Below are 6,846 nucleotides of genomic sequence, written 5' to 3' on the forward strand. Positions count from 1 at the left end.
TAAGGGGTGAAAAAACTGTACAAAGGTGCTCAGTTGGGTGTTAATTCAAAATTATTTACATTGTAAGTGTCTCCAGATGGATAAGTGGTACAATGACAGCCACTGGAGTAAGGATTTTGAAAACTTCTACTGTGGCTGCCTCATGTACCGGGTATATGGCATTTTGGGGAGGGAAGGAATTCAATTGTTTGACTGTTCTTGGGTATAAAAGGAATTTATTTGTCTATGAACAAGAAGAATATCAGGAGGAATGATGGCAACTACATGGTGGATAATTGTTTACAGCATTATGAGGCGGAATTTTGTTCTGTATGTTTCAAGTCATTCTCTATAATATTTATAGTCTGAAAGTCATCAAGAAAACAACTTTCCATATCTTCTGATTTGCATCATTTTTATCGGTTGAATATTTCAATTACAATTTCATTTGTCAATGTACTGGAATTTTTCAAATTGCTTGGTTATGTCTTATGATGGAGTTGCAGCAGAGTCCCACATCCTTTCAGAAGGCACCTGGATACTCTTACACCTTTATCACAGCCAGACACTCTAAAAAAATAACAAAACATACCAAAATATCTATTTTTACAAATCAAATACATATAAAACATCATTTTTGTCCATATCCTTCATTTTTTGACATCTTTGCAAAATCTCGAAAAATGGTACGAACAAGATTTAAAAAAATTTAAGTTCGTAACCAATTCAAACATTCCATTATTTTACGTAAATACTTAGAGAAAAACGCAGTTATTGATCTATTTCGATTCAATTTGTTATTATCAACCATTTCAATGCGTTTATTTGAGGGAAGCATTACACGGGACTGTTATATTCAGTGACATAACTTAATTATTACGCGTGTTTTTCGTGTCAAAAAAGCGAACATTGCCATCAATGCGAAAAGCTGGTTTTAATATTTATAAAATATTATTTAAACATAATTCAAACCAAATAATATCGAAAATGATCATAACAAACCTTTTCTTTTGTTTTCTGTAGAGTTTAAGCGTTATGGTTTAATTAATTCAGATCGTCACAAACGATTACGATTAGCGAAGCAAAACAAAAATGGCGCCTCCCTCTGCAGAGGTCAACCGAGGTCGAATTGTATAAATGCGCGTCTTTGTTTAAAGATGCGGGTACCTAATTCTCATTTGCGGAAAATAAATTTGGTATCAAAATTTAAGTTAGACTTTCTAGATTTTATAACTATGTTCAAAATTGTCTTCGGTCCATCGGAAGTAATTTTATTTATCGTCAAAGTCGGGTACTATTTTCTCGGCGTAGGGTGGTTCTATGTAAAATTTGATTGCATTGTAGTAAAGTTCATTCAGTCGTGAACAAGATGATGTCAATCTCATAAATATTCATGATGTGTAGAATATCCGCATTTGAATTGTAAACACACACATGTTTATGCAAGTAGTCCGAAAGTCGGCATTACGCGATAGCGATATTTCTGCCCTGAATTTGTTCAATTAACAACATATTTACTTATCATCCTGAAATAATAATAAAATGAATTTTATATGAATAGAAAGATAAAACATTTTTCTTTTAATAACTTTTTATTATTTTGATTTATATAATAAAATAATGGTTTTATTGATCATTTAGTAAGAGTGGTATTGGTTTTTTCCGCTTTTCTCCCATTGAACTGATAAGGAATCGGCTTTTATCGGGGTTGCTATTAACTGATTACGCATCGTAAACACGTTTTTCTATCGACGATTTTGAGCATGTTACCGATAGAAAACATCTTCATGTGGTTCAACTTTATTCTAACTACAAAGGTGAGTTCTAGAAACCTTGATTTTGACTCGCTTAATTATTTATTTCAGTGCAAATATGTAATTTCGATGTAAGGACGGGCACCTGCTCGTGCGATCGAATCGTAGGAAAACCAACCCCGTGTTATTGTTATGAAATGCCCTCAAACTCAAAGGTGTTTTTATCCGTCAATTATATGTATGACAAGGGACAAAATTGTCACAAAACCAGGTTTTCATTGTGAAAAAAAAATCTGATAAAGGGAGAAAACTCAAACTTAACTTTTGAAATGACCAAAAAAAATTAACCCCCTTTGTAATTTTTTTTTTTTTTTTTAAATCTATTTTTAGTCGTGGCGACCTTGACATTGGAGATATTGACGTGATTCTTTCGTGGGACACACCGTCCCATGATGGTGAACAAATGTGCCAAATGATTTTAAAATCTCACAATGAATGACATAGTTATGGCCAGGACAAGCTCATTTATGGCCATTTTTGACCTTTGAACTCAAAGTGTGACCTTGACCTTGGAGATATCGACGTAATTATTTCGCGCGACACACCGTCCAATGATGGTGAACAAATGTGCCAAATGATTTTAAAATCTGACGATGAACGACATAGTTATGGCTCGGACAAGCTCATTTATGGCCATTTTTGACCTTTGAACTCAAAGTGTGACCTTGACCTTGGAGATATCGACGTAATTATTTCGCGCGACACACCGTCCAATGATGGTGAACAAATGTGCCAAATGATTTTAAAATCTGACAATGAACGACATAGTTATGGCCCGGACAAGCTTATTCCGCCAGCCCGCCAGCCAGCCAGCCCGCCAGCCAGCCCGCCCGCATTCGCCAATCTAATAACCAGTTTTTTCCTTCGGAAAACCTGGTTAAAAATAAGTTTTCTTAAGTATCTAAACAATCATTGACATGATTAAATCGATAAATTTGCCCCGACGTTGTAGAAATTGTCCAAATGTGCATATCCCCACTGGCCTGTGAGAATGTTTTTGCACTGTAAAAGTTGCATATTAACATGATTTATACATGTACTGATGATGTAGGTCTGACTTTTCTTTCCTTTTTTTCAGTAGATCTTGGAAGTCAATGGCAGACTACCCATGACCATTCTGTCATGAAAATGGTATAACAACCTCTCTTTTGAAGAAGGCAGAAACCTTGTAGCCTATAAACAGGCTGAAGAATGGACTCATTCTTGAAATAAATACTTTTCTAGAAAAAATGGGGAAATTTCAACTGTGTTGTTCAATGTACTGTGTCATCTTAACCCTGCATTCAAAGCATCAACAGCAAAATATGTCAAAACCAAAGTTTCAAGAACATGTGACCAGAAAAAAAACTTGTCAATTTAAAAAAAAAGTGCCCAGTGAAAAAATGTGAAAGACTTGATGAATCTAAATGCAGAATTTTAAATTGTAATGCATATGTTGCAATTCCATACCAGGATGCTTGGTATCCTGGTATGGTTTTTGAAGTTAAAGATAAAGAAAACTTTGTGGTTAAATTCATGACTACCACCAGAAAACTTGGCCAGTACAAATGGCCTCTACGAGATGACATTCAGACGGTTCAGAAACAATTCCTAATTTCTGCTGGATTTGTGCCCGACTGTTTGAATTTTGAATGGTTATGGAATGTGAAAGAGGCACCAACAAAAGACAACATATATAAGAAATATTCATAGATTTATTTCAAGGATTAGAAAGTTATAGAATGTGTGCATGTCCCCGTCCCAAGAGGATGAAAAGACATTCCGCCCCCCCCAAACACCTGTGAAAATTTGATTAGAGAGTTAAGACTGTGATAATTATTTGCAATAGATCATAAATTAGTTAAATTTGCTTTTAAAAACCGGTATTCATTTTAAGTAATTCCAATATTGCTTTTGTGTGAATAAATGTGTTAATTGTAGATATTTTAGCCTGATGCCTTTCGAAAAAAGATAATGTCTCTAATAAAATTATGTCTCTAATAAAATTATGTATATACTTCCTAAATGTGTTGATCATTACCATGTGTGTATTAATAACTAAAAGTGTTTAAAATACTTTAATGAACAGAGTATACATTGATCTACAAAATTTAATGTTCCATATTTCATGAAGATATCTCTAAAAATAAAAAAGTTATGGCAATTTTACTATGTAAAAATGTATGAACTTGAATTTCCGGTGCCGCGAATGTCGCGCTTCCTTGTTCACTTTATATAGGGAGAAAATTCAGAATTTGCGCGCATTTTAGCAATATTCAAATTTCCATACCTTTTTTTTTTTTATGATATTTTAAAAAGAAAAACTGTTCTGAAAAGCTCTTAAAGAGCTCTTTTTAAATATGCAATTGCCTTTAAAAACAGATGTTGATGAAAAATTAGCTGGGGTTGCTACTTTGAGGCGGCGGAGTGCAGCTCTCATCTTTCTCTCTACGTCTGCCACCAGTCGGTCAAACTTCTTTGCAACTATTATACTGTCATGGCCTTTGCGTGATGCGTCTCGTGCATGATCTCATTTGATCAGGTCCTGAAAGATATTTTATAATGTAAGTGTTGAATATTGCTGTTATGGTAATCTCGTTGCTATAAAAATTGTAAATTTAAATCAAAACTATTTTGTTTGCTTGTTGTTTTTGGTTGTTTATTTTGCAATTTTAATCCCCTGATCACATGTGACTTAACGCTTTTCATAAATAAATACGTTTGATAGAAAATACTGTTCGAAAATGTACCAAGATACGTGGTCTCATTTTGCTGTGTGGACTGGTCGGAAGTGTGACACCTTTAAAATGCAATAACCAGTACCCTGTATAGTTTTACCTCTAAACAAATCCAGCTTTTCTTGGTCAAGGAGAGGGCGCGGTTTTCCCACTCCTGTTCTTCTCATGTCGGCCAGCTTGTGCAGGGTAAAACCTGGTATTCAAGTCCATATCTCAGGTAGTCTCCCTTTTGCTCCCTTTTTTGGCAGGCGATGCGATGATGCACATTCTTTCCAAAGGATCTTCTGATCAATGTAAATTTCACGGTCACCATGGGCAGGGATCATATTTTCCCGCAACATCAATCGGTCCGGATATAAATGGGGAAAAGTATCCGAAAATGTATATCCGAAATCACGACAAATTACGTTAAAATATATACCATTGATTTTGCCATTCATGAAGGTGGTATAATACATGTACAAGTAAAATTCCCTTAGGCATTTTGTTTTAACGGAACGATTTTTCTCAACTGGTTTTATCATTTGTTATTTCATTGTTGTTTCGTGTGCTGCTTTATCAGACTTTTTTCATCGTTGTCAATATTATTAATCTGTGTAAGTCTATACCGATGTTTTAAATTGTTGTCGACTCGATAATAGCTTACAAACATGCGCTGAACCAAATAAATGTCTGTGCGTAGGTTGGCTACTGACAACAACAAACCAAATAATTAAGAAATAATTTGTTGTCAAATAACCCACGGCCGTAGTTCTTCTTGAATGCTCTGAGCTTTTATGAGTACATACGTACAGCTCATACCCAGACCCGGAGGGTCAATAGCTGGGAGTTGGATTATTGCAACTACCCACGGCCGATAGTTTAGATGCGTAGAGATTTAATCACGAGAGCGAAGCATTTGAAACCACACATCTAATTTTCCGGTCGTGAGTTATTCAACAACAAAGTATAAAGTAAACGAATTATTTCGATTCTAACACGGTTTTACTAAAGATTTATTCAATGTATATTATTTTTCTTGTGTACTATTTTAAGGGAAGTTCCGCCCATAAAAATAACTTTCGGCTGTTCTGTCGATCAGATCCGCGACCGGATTATTACGCTGGTGGAAAATGTATCGGCATGTTTTGTTTAGTTACAGCGCGTGCATTCAGACGCGTCTTTTCGGATGCGTCTTTAATCCGTTGTTCACAAGTTTTTGATTCTTGGTCTGACGTGCAATAAACCGGTCCTAACAGGTTTAGAGACTGCAGCGAATTATCACACCTAATCAAGATAAGAATGTCATTAGGGTGTGTTAGCATGTACACTGTGTAATCGATTTCATGACATGGAAATTTTATTATCAAAGCAAACAGAATCAGACCGACTGTTTGGGATTTTCAATCGGTCTTTCATGACCCCAATCGGTGTAGGACCGACAAAACCGAAAAAAATATGATCCCTGACCATGGGGTTTAACCTTTAAATTTAAAAGTTCTCATTTAATATAGGGGAAAGAATCTGTTCATTAATGACCAAAAATAGGTATAAATAACTTTAAGATGACAATAACCATAAAATACAGCCATAATAATTCAAATGGTGTTGTTTTTCCTTAAAATTGCATTACATTTACTCATCCATTTACATTTCCCAGTGACAATACATAAATATGTTAATGATCATAATTAATTCAATAAACTAAATAAAAAGGGATGCGGTCGAATTGAAAATACAAACCTGTTACAACAGACTGTTCTTCAGTATTCCAAAAATACAGGCAGTTGTTGACCATATCACTTTATATGTCTTTAACCACCCTCTTTTAATCTCCTTTGCAACAAACTTATTGTTGATTTACACATTGTAGGATATACACATTTTTTTTCATCACACAATACTTCATGCTGAAAGTATTTCAAGACATTTTACACTAGAATAATAAGTCTTAATGTTGTGCACTTGATACATGTACCTAAAATCTAGCTTAAAGTCAGTTGCTGATGCTGCTTGTTTTCAAAAAATAACTTCCTATCTGTGGTTCTCAAATAGATGGTGCCTGAACAAATCAAAAGTATATCAACACCCCTTAGTTAGGCTTAGATGGAGGACTGATAGGGACTGGCTATTCTCTTATCTGATTCCATGCTGTGTCCAAGCCAAAAATTACATAATTTGAGAAATACTGATAACTTGAACTATATATAAGGCAGTCATTTCAACACCAAAATATTTATTGAATAATACACAGCACCCTTAACACATTATATTTAATTGTAAATATTTAAATATAACATGCTGAATGGTTTTAGCAAATAATATTAATAGTATAAATATTATTTTAATTGCCTTTA

The 6,846-nt window shown here is 34.5% G+C and overlaps 1 long non-coding RNA gene across 1 annotated transcript; it reads right to left on the bottom strand.

The window, feature by feature from the left end:
• Nucleotides 1-2,050: 2,050 nt before the first annotated feature.
• On the bottom strand, nucleotides 2,051-2,683 carry LOC127862379 (uncharacterized). Its single transcript, XR_008040585.1, has 2 exons — nucleotides 2,438-2,683; nucleotides 2,051-2,275 (listed from the first exon to the last, which is right to left on the bottom strand). It is a non-coding gene; the product is annotated as an uncharacterized LOC127862379 (long non-coding RNA).
• Nucleotides 2,684-6,846: the final 4,163 nt, after the last annotated feature.

This window comes from Dreissena polymorpha, chromosome 16 (genome assembly GCF_020536995.1).
Source record: "Dreissena polymorpha isolate Duluth1 chromosome 16, UMN_Dpol_1.0, whole genome shotgun sequence".
Taxonomy (NCBI): Eukaryota; Metazoa; Mollusca; class Bivalvia; order Myida; family Dreissenidae; genus Dreissena; species Dreissena polymorpha.